The sequence below is a fragment of the Macadamia integrifolia genome, unplaced genomic scaffold, assembly GCF_013358625.1.
Source record: "Macadamia integrifolia cultivar HAES 741 unplaced genomic scaffold, SCU_Mint_v3 scaffold99, whole genome shotgun sequence".
NCBI lineage: Eukaryota > Viridiplantae > Streptophyta > Magnoliopsida > Proteales > Proteaceae > Macadamia > Macadamia integrifolia.
This window is the reverse complement of record NW_024870611.1, coordinates 622,248-637,306: the sequence shown is the minus strand read 5'-3', so window position 1 is coordinate 637,306 and position 15,059 is coordinate 622,248. Positions and strand designations below refer to the sequence as shown.

The 15,059-nt window shown below is 41.4% G+C and overlaps 1 long non-coding RNA gene across 1 annotated transcript; it reads right to left on the bottom strand.

Annotated features, from left to right (window-relative positions):
• Positions 1–1,805: 1,805 nt before the first annotated feature.
• Positions 1,806–2,676, bottom strand: LOC122070735. The gene is made up of 2 exons (XR_006137949.1): positions 2,208–2,676; positions 1,806–2,056 (listed from the first exon to the last, which is right to left on the bottom strand). It is a non-coding gene; the product is annotated as an uncharacterized LOC122070735 (long non-coding RNA).
• Between the last annotated feature and the right edge of the window lie 12,383 nt (positions 2,677–15,059).

The window sequence follows — 15,059 nt, the reverse complement described above, 5'->3', positions numbered from 1 at the left end:
GCCAAATGTCCTCTCCCCACTTACCTAGATGTACAAGGACTCACGCTCGGTACGGGTGAGATCCGGTGCGAGAAGCGTGAGATTTGACGAACCTATCATGAGTGAGCGGGGTTAGTATTTCACCACTTTGGGATCAAGATTAACACGATCCAATGACAAGATCATGTTTAGAATCCTAAAAGAAGGTCACACGTCCGTTTTGGGTCCAATCGGACGTAAAAATCACATTCGGAGCCTCTCGGGTGGGTCGGACAGCCCACCTATCTGACCCACCAGTCAGACCCACCGGTCTAGACCGACGGGTAGGTCGGCCCACCGATCGGCCCATCGGTCTGACCCACCGATTGGGCCCGAGGGTCCTGCTAAGACCGACGGGCAGGGTGGCCTGTCGGTCGGCCTACCGGTTGGGCCCGAGGGTCCTGCCCTCTCAACAGGCGGGTGCCCACAGGTGGGCCAAATGGTCCACCGGTCTTGGCGGGAAACTGCTGTTTCTTCCTAAACTTCCCCCAACCTTTGGGCATTCAAATGGGGCTTTTCCAAACCCATTCTTCACCCATTCAAGGTCTCATAAGATGGATCTAACCTAGATCTAGGTTAGATTTAAGGAATGGAAAGCCATCTTACCTTCTTTGCTCAAGAACTCCTTCAAAACCCCAAACTCACTTCAAATCAACAATGCTTCTCCAACCTTGTAAATCCTTCTTCAAATCCTTCAAAATCAACACATAGATCATCTATTAAACCTTAGATTTATCATCTCAAGGGGGATTTACAAGATCTCAAGAAACCCTACCCAAATCAATGGTTTTACTTAGGTATGGTGAAAGTTTAAGGAACCCAGCCTTTGCTCACCTCTAAACGTAGATCTAGTGTTGGAGATCACTCTTCCGGCCTCGGAATGGGAAGATCAAGCCTCGGTGCCGTTGAAATCCATCTCTTCTTCCTCTTCCTTCTCTTCTCTTCTTCTTTCATTTCTTTTCTCTCTCCTCTTTACTCTTCTCACCAACGTACGAGTGTCATAAATGAGAAAAGAAAAAGGAAAACTTAAATGCTATTTATACCTCCTAAAATACTAAGTAATCACATGAGTGGGTCACTCAGGTGGGTGGATGCGCCCACCTGTCCGCCCACCTGAGGGCCAAAACTTGGCCAACAAGTGGGATTTTGACAGAATTTGGCCCTCGGCACGAATCTCACTCTTGGCATAAGATGTAATATACGTATGTGCTTTAAAATACAGCTACATACCTGCTTTATTCGTACATGGCCTTGTGATAGGTGCATGTACACGGCTTGGGTACACCCGTCTCTTCTGGCACTAGCTCGGACTTGTCGGGCCAGCCGGTGTTTAAGGTCACCCTTGCCATCATAGTCCATAAGGAACCCGCTTTAACTCTCTCCGGTTCGGGTCCTGCATGGTTAAACCGGGTCAACCGTGTAATCAGACCGGGTTTAAGAAGTAGGGTATCACAAGAAACCTACCTCAAAGAAGAAGAAGAAGGTTGCTCATTCGTGCAAGGACGACATCAATGGTTGCATCAAGCTCCGCTGAAAATAATACGCCATTGAAGGTGAACGGTATGTCGTTTCCCCTCTTTTAGATTAAAATGGTTCATAGTGTATTGGTAAGATCCTTATTACAATTTAGAAATTATTATTATGTTTTAAATTTCATCAACTTCTCAACTATTTCTATGATCCAGAAGCCTCACACAAGTTGCAAAGTGCAGCAACCTGAAGCCAATTGTTGATGATCAAGTAAAATTTCCCACTTAGAGAATACAAAATTAGCATCCACCTCGAAGTAAAGAGTTCCGACAAACCTACACTTCAGTACATAAATTTTCCTTCAGTTTAATCAACACACTTCAGCCAGATGGCACTTTTCATAAGGATTAGTGAACACTTCAGCCAAATGAAACACATTTTAAACATAAGGATTATCCTTAAGAACTTAAAGGAAAAAAAAAAGAGTTGACTTAAGGTTTAGAGATAGAAATTCTAGTGCATTCCGACATGAATTCCGAGAGAGATTCTCAAAACAAAACAGCTTCTCCTGGAAATTAAAAAATAAAAATAAAAATGAAAGTGAAAGAAATGAGTAAGCGAGAGAGAAACATAACTCATAATCTGCTAATAGAGAAAAAAAAGTTAAGCAAAGGTGAAGAAGACTCATAATAGAGAAAAAACAGAGAGATAGGTCTTACCCCAACAATGGTGAGTTCCACATCGACCTTTAATAGCACCATGGAGCAAGAACGACCTGATTTCCCTCTTGGAGGAAAATTGCAGGAAAAAAAATCCATTGCTAGAGAGAGAGGTAACTGTTTACAGGAGTTAGGGTTCCTTGCAAGCCTGTTAAATTCCTCTTCTTTTTTTACTTGTGTTTCCCTCAAAGAGAAGGAAAAGAGAAGAGAGAGGGTGGAAGCAGTGAAAATGAGGATTGATTTGCAGTCTAAGAAAAAGAGGAGAAAAATAATCTAAAAGAGAGAGGGTTAGTAATTTATTACCTACTGGCGACGCTGCCATCAAAAAAGGGAGAGTGATGAAGAGTTGGAGAGATGAGCTGTTTTCTCTTCACACTATTCTAAGAGAAATAAAAGGTTAGGGTCCAGAGGGAGCAAGGGAGTAACTGAATTTTCAAAGTAAATAAAATATATTTTAGAAAAAATTAGAGAAAGAAGGAAACATTAGAGAGAGAGAGAGAGAGAGAGAGAGAGAGAGAGAGAGAGAGAGAGAGGAGCAGGAAAAGATTTACCTATAGGGAAAAATGATTTTTCTTATAGAAGGAGAGATAAAAAATGTGAGATCTCTATTTTATTTTATAGAAGGTTGCATGAGAATTTCAGATAATAAAAGAAATTATTGTTTTAGAAAAATATTTATTTAGTCATTGAAAAGAGAAAACAAAGGATACCAAAAAATATATATATAGAATGAGAGAGAAGAAACGTGAGATCTCTGTTTTATTTTATAGAAGGTTGGGTGAGAATTTAAGATAATAAAAGAAACTATTGTTTTAGAAAAATATTTAGTCATTAAAATGAGAAAACAAATGATACCAAAAAAATATATAGAAGGAGAGAGAAGAAGCGTGAGATCTCTATTTTATTTTATAGAAGGTTGCATGAGAATTTGAGATAATAAAAGAAACAATTTTTTAGAAAAATTTTAGTCATTAAAAATAGAAAACAATGGATACCAAAAAAAAAAAAAAGTTATAATAAAGAAGATAATGTATTAAAATAAATAAGAAGGGTAAAGTAGTCGAAAAAAAAGATTAGTTATGAAACATGAATACATGCTTTTATATCACTCACTTCCCCAACAACTAAAATATTCTATCTAACGACTGCAACCGTTAGAAATCACTGTTAAGTCAGCTGATTTTTTTCCATAATGCCCAAAATACCTCCTACTTGTGAAATGTCCAAGAGACCCTTCATTTGTTCCCCATTCTTCTCCCCTTCCCCTCTGTCGCTGAAACACATTTGGTTACTAAAATTTGTCGCTGAAACGAAGCAGGAGAAGAAGCTTGTACGGCTTGTTTAAAGTAAGCGTTGGCTCTGTCTTCATTTCTTTGGCTTTCTCAAATCAATTTCTTGTACAGAGACAACACTTCCCCGTATCCTTAGATTCGCTAAATTGCTCTTCCATAGTACTCTTCAGCTCTCACTGCATCTTTCTCTACCTATCGAAACAGAGCAGTCAACGGGTTGAAATCGTCTGCAATTCCGATCTCGTACAATTCCGTGAAATACCCCTTTTAGGGGGTGACACGTGTATTGATATCAATACAATGGTCCAGATCTGATACAAGTAATAAAACCTTAAGTCATTTAAATCAGATCTGGACCATTGCATTGGTATCAATACACGTGTCACCCCCTAAAGGGGGTATTTCACGGAATTGTACGAGATCGGAATTGCAGACGATTTTCATCCGCAGTCAACACATCAATGCAAAGAAAAACTGAAATCGAAGTTCAAATTTTGATCAATTTAAGATCAAAATACTGGAATTCGCAGTACCTGATGTAAGTGTTGACCGTAGTTCCTTAACAAAAGTGGATCTCCAGGGTTAGATTTCAACATAGTTTTATAATAATCACTGATTTTCTTCTGATCGGTACTACCTCTGGCGCCGCCGACCTTCATTCCTTTGCCACCGACGAAGTTAGATTTTTCCATCACAAATACGTTCCACGACATTCCACAGTGATCCACATCACGATAGCAGATGTCTTCCTCCTCCTCATCCTCCTCCTCCTCCTCAAGAATATTACCTGGAAAGAGCAAGATCCGACACCTGATAACTTAGAAAACCTACCGGAAATTTTCTTTACTGGACATAAAACGTTAGCCTCCAAAATCGCACGCCGGATAGTCCTCTTGTCCTTGATCTCCAAATGCAGCGGCAGCGTCGACGACGACAACGGTGACGACTTCTTGTTTTTGCCGGAGAACACTAACGAGTTAACGAAATCCTTGCCTGAGCCAGAGACAGAGACCTTCAGTGAACCGTGAACCGGTGACGAACTGTTCTGATTAGAGCAGCTGTCATTGCAGAATGAGAGAGAGAGAAAGACAGAGAGAGAGAGAGAAGAGGGGACGAATGGGAAACAAATGAAGGGTCTCTTGGACATTTCACAAATAAGGTGTATTTTGGGCATTATGAAAAAATCAGCTGACTTAATAACGATTTCTAACTGTTGAAGTCGTTAGATAGAATACTTTAGTTATAGGGGAGATGAGTGATATTTTTGAAAAGGGAGTGATATGTACTCTCTCTCTCTCTCTCTGTGGGGTCAAATTGATATTTCGCCATAATCCAGGAGAGGGGAGTGATATGTACTCTCTCTCTCTCTCTCTATATATATATATATATAAACATATATATATATATATATATATATATAAATGAAAAATCATAATCCAAGACCCTCAAATCTAAGGGTATCAAAACTCAGCTCAAACTGATGAAACTAAAACAGAACCGATGTGAACTTATTGAATCATGTTTCAGGTTGGGGCTTTGTGAGATCGAAATCAAACAGGACCGTATCGAGACCAAACTAAACTTAAAAAATGGATCAAAAAGATTAAAAACCAATCCTAAGACAAAATTAATAGAAAAAACCTCTTTTTTCGTACTTCTGAATATATTTATATGATAAATAGAAACCGATGCGCGTACCCTTATTGGTTCATTTTTTGGTTCCACTCATTCTCATACCGAAACCAAACCAAAACCGATCGAAACCCACTGATTGACACCCTACTCAAATCTTTGGAGCGATATCCTCTCCTAAGTGCCAACTCCTCCAATGTGCATCGGATGGCTAGGAGCACTTGGGATGCGTGCTGCCAATTGGTTGTAGAAATGAAATCACTATAGACAGCTATGGGCACACATCCCAAGTGACTGCCGACAATCTGATGAATGCTGCAGAGGAGGATCTCGCCTCATTTAGCAAAATAAGATTAATTTCTCTATTCAAACCTAATTAAGGCACCCAAATATGGGTATTTACCTACCACCATATATCTACATTCTAAGAAAGGAAATCATCTTAGGAGCTCCAAAAATTTCTCTATAGATACCATGCACTCACTATAAGCTGAAAAACAACAAGCACTCAACATCAGAGTGAGAATTATTAGCTTATATGTACTGTCGGAGATTTAGGAAGTAATGGCTAAGATTTCTCATACCTCCTTCCTCATCCTTGCTATTCTTGTCTTCTCAGGTTCGTTCTAAGTATTCTCTCTATGATTTGCGATGCAATGATAGGCTTAACTTCATTATTTTGTGTTGATGATCTGATGAACAATTGAAAAATGTTTATTTTTCTGATATTGATATTTCATGAGAGTTGTTTGTAGTTGCATCATCAGTGGTAATATGCGTAGCAGAAGGGGATGGTCACCGCTCACCGCTGAGAAGATGTCTGAGAGCCCTTTCACAGTCACAGGGGATGGTCCAGGAGGTGGCTTCCCGCCGGATAGGGGAAGGCAACTCCGGTTAACAGACTTTTGGAAGGCTCATCCTCCAATGGAGAAGGCGGTTTTGGATGGAGGAAAGGAGCCTTCTGCTGCTGCAAATAAATCCTTCGCCTCCATTGTTGGTTCTGATACCGAAGCTTCTGCAAAAGTGACCGTCTCAACTGATCAAATACCACACAAATCTTATGCGAATGTGGTAGGCTCAAACACACCGATGGTGGATGAACTGCCCGACCCTGTTCATGCAGGGAATTCGACCAAGGTGATCATTCCCCAGGAGGCTTACGAGGATAGATTACTAAAATATCGATTTGCCCTGATTGGCAGAATCAATTTTCGTTTTCTTTCCCTGGATGATGTTCGCAGAGAAGCCCGTGACTCTTGGAAACTGAAAGGTAAAGTGAAGATGATACCCATGGGTAAGGGCTTCACGATCTTCCAATTTGAGTCTGAGCATGACATGGCCCAGATGTGGAAGCGAAGCCCTGTGAAGATTGGAGGTCAACTCGTTCGGTTTCAAAGATGGCGTCCAGATTTTAGCATCCATGAAAAATTGATCAATAAGGTCCTGGTTTGGGTGCGATTTCCAGATCTTCCTCTGGAATATTGGCATGAAAAGGTATTATTGACAATGGCCAAGGCAGTAGGGAAGCCAGTTGGTCTCGATCAACGCACCAAGAGCGTTATATACGGAAATTATGCTCGTGTTCTAGTGGAGATGGAAGTGGGGGTTCCAAGGCTGGAGGAAATCCAAGTGGAACGCAAACAGCCTGGGACTCAAATTTTGTTCTGGTTCAAGCAGCAGTTGATATACGAGGATTCATTGGGCAAATGCGGTTTCTGCAAAAAACTGGGGCACCAAGTTCACGCCTGCCGTGAAAAGAAGGCCTATGACGAGCGGCAGAATGCTCGAGCCAATGCAGAGATACCAGGGGCGGTGTATGAAGAAGACAGAGTCAACTCGGGAACGAGTAACTCACCGGTTTGCATCAACACTTCTTTGGAAAGAAGGGATCACGATCTTGTGATTTCAAATTCAAAACGTGTGAACACTGATGGAGTACTGGCGGGATCTTGTTTTCCTCTTAATTCTCTGCCTCAGTTACCAAATGTGGAAGAAGGTGAGATTTTAATTGATTTGATTTCTCCATCTCACAATTCAATTATTCCTATTTTGGAAAATCTGGAAACGGCTAAGGAGGGGGAGATTTTAAATAAGGAAGCTCATGATAGTGAGGAAATACAGTCTGAATCTTCTGATTCAGATAAGGAGGCGTTATTTTCTGATGATGAGGTGGGCCGGTCTGATGAGGAGTCTTCCTCTGAATCTGGGCAGGAATCAGACCGGGATATGGTTAAGGAAGGAGAACCGAACCAGTTGGGTTCAGTTTTAATCACTGGACCGTTGGAGCTTCAGCAGCAGGTGAGCAAGGCTATTGCATCCTCCTCTCAGGGTGGGGTGAGGTCTTCTGCTCGTCACAAAAGGACAGGGGTGTCCCTAGGTAGTTCTCGAGGAGGTCTGACCGGCAGGGGGGGTCGTGCAGTGATGAATAGGGAGTATACTGCCCCATTGCAGCTCCCTTTGAGCAGGAAGGAGATTGCTCGGATGGGAGTTCAAGTGGTCGACAAGGCAGCAGAGATGATTGAGAAAGGAATTGACGCAGGGGAGAAAAAGAAAAAGAAAAAGAAAGGTGGTGGTCAGACCTTGAGGTCGGACAAGTCTGATGGAACATCTTTTTAATTATGCGGATTTTCTATTGGAATATCCGAGGTGTTCGAAAGGCAGCGGCTTCTAGAGCGTTGCATATTTTTCTTCGTGATCACTCCCCTGATGTGGTGTGTATTGCAGAGCCCATGGTGGATTCTTTTTCTTTCCCTGCTCATTTTTTTAATCGACTGGGATTCATGTCTGAATTTATCCATAACTCCCGTCTTGATAAAGTGCCAAACCTCTGGGTAGTCTGGAAAAATTCTCTTGCGAGGCCTGTGGTGGTTCAGTCCTCAGAGCAGATGATTTCAGTTTCTATGCAATGGAATGGTCAGCAGGTTGTGGTTTCTGTGATTCATGCTTCGTGTTTCAGGGCAGAGCGTAGGAATCTTTGGGTGGAGATGGGCATTGTGGCTGCCCTGTCCTGTCCATGGGTTGTTTTGGGGGACTTTAATGCCACATTATATTCCCATGAGAAGAGGGGTCCTGGTAGATTCAATGTGGGTGCCGCGGCAGAGTTCCAGGCCATGGTGGATGCTTGTGATTTGATTAGCTCTCCTTCCCAAGGATCCAATTTTACCTGGACAAACAATAGATGTAGAGGACATGTGGCGGCAAGGCTTGACAGAAGTTTTTTCAATGCTCAATGGTTGGACGTTTTTGGTGATTGTGGTCAGAAGGTGCTCCATAGATCAATTTCAGATCATGCTCCAATCCTTTTTTCCTCAGCAGCGATTCCTAAGCCTCGAAATGCCCCGTTCAGACTTCATCGTTTTTGGATGGAAGAGGAATCCTTTGTGGACCTGGTGAGGGATGTGTGGTCTAGGGAGGTTAGGGGTGGTCCCATTGGCAGGCTGGCATATAAATTAAGGGCGGTTAAGAGTGCTCTAAAAGGGTGGGCAAGACAGACTTTCCCTAACTTGGATGTAGCTCTTACAGATGCTACTGCAGAAGTGGAGGAAGTCCAGCGAACTATTGACCAGATAGGGATGTCTGATGAGTTATACTCCAGAGAAGCAGAGGCGAAATCTAAGCTCTTGAAAGCAGTGGAGATGCACGAAAAACTTTGGGCTGAAAAAGCTCGCTGCAATTGGGCGAAACTTGGAGACCGTAACTCAAAATTTTTTCATCTATCGGTTAAGGTGCGATGTATAAAAAACAGCATTCGTGCTTTGAAAAAACAAGATGGTACAATGGTCTCTGAGCCGCTGCAGATGGCAGAATATGTGTCACTTTTTTTTGAAAATTTTCATAAAGCGGACCATTGCATAGATCATATGGAGCTGTTGCAGGTGATTCCTAATGAGGTGAATAGGGAGGACTCTTCCATATTAGAAGCTATTCCTGCCAGAGAAGAGATTAAGAAGGTGGTATGGGGGTTGGATCCAGATAGCTCTCCTGGCCCTGATGGGTTCCCAGGTGCTTTCTTTAAACAGTGTTGGGAGATAGTGGGTGACGATTTTTGTGGGGCTGTGATTGCTTTCTTCCGTGGTGGGAAGCTTCCGAATGGGGTAAATAACAGTTTTGTGACGCTAATTCCAAAGGTGGAGGGAGCGGTCTCTCTGGATAAATTTCGCCCCATCTGCATGGCAAACTTTTTCTGTAAAGTCCTATCAAAGATCATGGCTGAGAGGTTATCTTGCCTTCTTCCTCGATTGGTGTCAGATGAGCAAGGGGCGTTCCAGAAAGGTAAGATTATTTCATCTAATATTGGATTAGCCTCTGAGCTTGCTAATTTATTACATACATCTGTCAGAGGGGGTGGCATGGGTATTAAGATTGACGTGCAGAAAGCCTATGACACATTGTCATGGGATTTTCTTTTTGCGGTCTTGAAAAAATTTGGCTTTTCGGATGTGTGGTTAGCTTGGATTCATGAAATTTTGGTTTCTTCTAGAATTTCAGTTTTATTGAATGGTGGTCCGGTGGGTTTCTTTGGAGTTGAGAAAGGTTTGCGACAAGGGGATCCGCTATCTCCTATGCTTTTTATTTTGGCAGAAGAAGTGTTGTGCAGGGGTCTAAATGGTCTATTAAAGGAAGGAAAACTGAAGGCGCTCCCTGGTCCTAGAGGTGCTACTGTCCCCAGTCATCTGCTTTTCGCGGATGATATTTTTATCTTCATGAACGCAGGAGCAAAACATGTTAGATGTCTGAGAGAATTCCTGATTAATTACCAAGAATTTTCTGGCCAAAAAATAAGCTTGGAGAAGAGTAAGGTTTTTTTTGGCAAAGTCGCCCCTCACAGGAAGAGGTATATTTCTGATCTGCTGGGTATCCCAATTTGCTCTCTTCCGACGAGGTACCTTGGGGTTGAGATCTTCAAGGGCGCTGTCAAGAAGGATAGGATGCTTCCTCTTATGGATAAAATTAAATCTCGATTACAGGGATGGCAAGGCAAACTCCTTTCAATGGCTGGTCGTGCAGAGCTCATTCGGTCTGTGATCTTAGGTATGCCTATTCATAATTTTTCCATTTATTGGTGGCCTGAATCGGTGATTAAAACGGTGGAACGCTGGATTAGGAATTTCCTATGGTCTGGGGATATTTCCACAGTGAAGAAAATCACTGTGAAATGGGAAGAGATATGCCGACCTAAGGAGGAAGGGGGTTTAGGTATCAGGCGATTGAGGGATGTCAACTGTGCAGTGATTAGCAAACTTGTGTGGCAAATGAAGCATGAAGGATCTGCTTTTAGTTCCTTTTTGCGGGCTAGATTTGTGAATGAAGGTGGAGACCTCAAGAAGGGTTATAGAGCATCTTCAGTGTTTAAAGGAATTGCGAAGATGTGAAATTTTGTATCTCTATCTGAGCGGTGGATGGTGGGTACAGGTGAGGACATATTTTTTTGGAAGGATCGATGGATAGGTCCTTTGTCTATTGCTGAGCTCTCCCCCCTCCCTTTGTCTCATTTTTCTTATAGCAATTGCAGAGTGGTAGATTTTATTGAAGATGGTAAGTGGTGTTTTCCCCCTATTCAGTCTGAATTTTTAAAAGATATATTCAAAGCTATAGGGAATATATCTTTGCCACAGGGTCAGAAAGACCAATGCTGCTGGTCTCTATCCTCCTTAGGAGCTTTCTCCACTAAATCGGCCTGGGAAGCATTGAGAAAGGTTTCTCCTAAAGTGGGCTGGGCAAAAATGGTGTGGAGCTCGGTTTTGATCCCCCGCCAATCAGTTTTTGGCTGGAGACTTATACATGGAAAGCTTCCTTGTGATGACAAGGTAAAAAGAAAAGGAGTGCCGCTCCCTTCTAGGTGTGAGGTGTGCAATAAGGCTGAGGAGTCTATAAATCACTTGTTCGTGAAATGTGATGGAGCTGTCTACATTTGGAGGGCGTTTGCTGAAGTCTTTGGTTTTCATTGGTCCTATCAGGGGGATGATTTTTTAGCGCATGTTTCATGGTGGACTCAAAAATCCAAATCCATTGGATTGTCTCAAATGTGGATGGCTGGTTTGATTCTTGTTCCATACTTTATTTGGATGGAAAGGAATTCTAGAAGATTTAGGGGTCTCCATCGATCTTATGGTCAAGTCTTTCATACAATAATGGAGGAGATTAGAAGACGTGGCCCAGGAAAAAATGACAGAATAAAATCTCGACTAGATTCTGAGAGATGCTTGAAGCTTAATATAGAGGTGCCAAGAAGGAAGATTAAAGGGGTGCAAGAAATTTTCTGGCTGCCTCCGATGGATGGATGGTGGAAGCTAAATTGTGATGGCTCGTCCTTGGGTAATCCAGGGAATGCTGGAGCAGGTGGCATTATAAGGGACAGCAAGTGCCAGATTGTAGCGATTTATAGCTCCTATTTAGGAATAGCTTCAAATTTCCATGCTGAATTTCAAGCTTTAATTGAAGGAATTGAGAGAGCAAGAGAGCTGAATTGTGCATCTCTGTGGATTTAATGTGATTCGGGCGCTGTGGTGCTCATGTTTCAAAGGGGTTGGGTCCCGTGGTTTGTTTGGCAAAGGTGGTATTCCCTTATTTCTTATCTCAGTGGTATAAGATGGAAAATCACTCATTGTTATCGAGAGGCAAACCCTATAGCAGATTTCCTGGCGCAGATGGCTGCTAAGAAGGAAGCATCTACATCAGTGGTGGCATGGCCTCCTGAGGTGCTTGACTTCATGGCTGAGGATGCGATGGGCAGATCGCGATTCAGATTTTATTAGTTTTCATTTTCTGTTTTTTGGCCTAGCACCTATCTTTCCGCTGATGGCAATGCCGTAGGTGGGGGTGGGTTCTAGGTGGGGTGATTTCTGGTTTTTTGTTTTTCTTTGGATCCTCTTTTTTATGGATCTTCTTTGTACAGTTTCTACTTTTTTCCCTTTTCTCTTAATATACATGACCCTTTAGCGAAAAAAAATGCGTAGCAGAAGGGGCGGTGCTAGGAAATATTGTATCCCGATAAATGCGATCCACAAGATTGTCAAGATAAGTGCATCCAAAAGTATAAGAATGGTGAACATGGAGACTGTATTGGGTTAATGCCAGGACATGATCTCCATTACGGATGCCATTGTTTCTACCCATGCTAGAATCCTACTAAGTCTTTCCCTACATGTATGATGCTACTCTGTTCATCATATGACCAATAAAAGGCAAGCATGCATGCATATCAATAATAATAAAAAAAAAACTATTATTTGGTTTTTAGCTTCATCATCCCTCCTATAAATTTTATGTTTCATTTTCTTTATTTACTGAAAATTTTGTAAATCGATAAACCTTTAATTTCCTTCTTAATTGGTAATTTAGAAGGAAAGCTTTTCGCCAAAATTTTATTTTCTTGAGCTTGGGCTTTGTTCTCTGGTTCCAAGACCAATAGAGGTAAGGCCTGATTTGATGGATTTCAAATGTTATACAATTCCAATAAAAAAATAAGAATAAAAAAACTCGAATGATCTAGGTTGGGCTCCCATGTCCCTGTTTATTATCGGTAGATTGATTATCAATCTTTAATAAGGTTAAACGGGCCTAGACTGGCCAACAAAGTTGGTCTCCATTCCTTCACACGGATAACACAACAAAGCATCTATTGTTCACATGACCTATGTACGTTCGTATCACATTTGCACTCTCCATGTCCCAAAGCTTCAGGCATCCATCCGTCCCTGCAAACACCATCTTCCCCTCCCTCATAAACCTCAAGTATGCCACCGTCTTCTGATGCCTCTCCAACACCCTCACCGGCTTCCTCACATCGTAAATGTAAGCCCTCCGATCCGCACATCCAATGGTAATCAATGGCCCACCAGCACGGTTCAAACTCCACGCAACACATGGAGCCCCTTAATGTGCATCCCATTAGCCTTCCACTGGGGACAACTCCATTATAAGACTAATAATTTCAGGAGATATAGAAAGAAGTCCTTCATGAATTTTAAGAAAAAAATAAATGAATCACTTGAAAAATGAACATAATCGTTTTCTGATTTCTTACAAGATCAATTGGAATTTGTTTAGAGAATTTAAGTGGGTGCTCTATTAAGCAATAATATTGTATGCCCTAGTGTAACTTTTTGAAATATTCCCAATTCATTCTTTTAGCAACCCTTTTCTTCGAAGTAACATGTTGTCTGATAGACAAATTCCTTGACTCAGGAAAGACCTTTATTACAACTCAATCTTGCTTCTCAATTTACGTGGCACTATCATTTTTTAGACTGAATTACATACCTTTTACGAAATTATCACCACTAAGGCTATGTTTGGATGTCAAGTAAGAAAAATAAATAAATAAGATAAAAAATATGATAACATAATAATGATTTATGTGTCTCACTTTCTGAAATTCAACTTTTCCTTTTTGATATTTTTTTTTTCTCTTGGAATCCAAACATAGCCTAAAAGGTATAATAGGGATGACCCTATAATACTACTGCCATCATACCCACAGTAGTTCACAACGATCCTTTCAAGTCATAAAAGTAAAACTGAATCCTTAACAACACCCCCTCCCACCAAAAAAAAAAAGATAAATAACTAAAATTGAATGTCATAAACAAAATTAAGAAGAAGATGTGGATTTTCTTATAATTTTTTTTTGTTATTTACACATCCTATAGAACTGTCCAAGAGGACTTTACTCACACACACAAGAGGGGGGGGGGGAATGTATGTGACAGGAGTTGATCCTTAGACCACAAACTTGGCGCCTACTCTACCAGCAGAGGCTGCAACTAGTGCGCTATGCACTGGATTCACTCTTTACATATCAGTTTTAAATTTGAAGATTGACTCTTTACATAGATAAAAGGGGAAAATAATGGTCCCTAGTTGTGTTCTATATGCCAAGACATAGGGAAGGGCAAAAAGATTACCATACCACCATGTGGTCTATGCTTCCACTTGCTTTTCCATTAGCCGTGTGTTGACATAGTATCCATATGACCAAGGACCGTCTTATGGCCAATCATTTGACCTTAGCAAAAATCTCTTCTCAATCCTCCTCCAATAAAGTGGTTACCAAATGTAGGAAACAAGAACCTATAAGCGAAGCAGGAAAAAAAGACAAGATTTACGTGATTCGACAAGATTGCCTTCATAGTGAGATGGGATCTTCTTCACTATCAATGGAGAATAGCATCCTAACATTTCTCTCTGACTGATTATAGATAAAAAGCCATCCTACAATTATATAGAAAAACCTTGTACAGAAAATTTACTAGAATACCCCTGGAAAAAATTTCTTAGGGGCTCCTGTCATGGATTTGTTAGTTTTTTTTTTTGTAGAGATTTGGTAGTTTGTCATGGCCTCTAAAACGAAGATACACATGCAAGGTTGGTTGACTCCAAGCCTCGGACCCTAATCAACCTCTTAACAGCTCTTTGGAATCATCCCACTTCTGCAAGCGGCAAAATATAAGACATCGTACTCCAAAATCATACACCCAACACACATGTCATTTTGTGTGATACTTATGACTTCACACAACATTACCAACCCCTCCCCCACCCCCTCTCCTATTGCATATACCATATGGGTAGTAGTTAGCGTAACATCTCATTTGGAATGGTGGTTATTGCATGGGCCCATAGGTCAATTCAATCCACCAAAGTGCAAATATGTCCAAAAATCAGATAATTGATGTCGGCAATAAAAAAAAATGATAATTTTTTTTTTTGGTAATGTAAAAGGGTGCTCCATGATAGTGATCATAGCCCCCAGGACAAGCCCCCGTATAACAAGTAGCACTTCCGCATGACCAATGGGCGATAGTGGGCATGACCAATGGGCGATAGTGGGCATGCCAAGATTAGAGCCCACAACCAGCCGACTTGAGCGGTGAAGGGTTGAGGGCATTTTCACCATTAGGCTGCCAACCCCATTGGTAAAAAATAT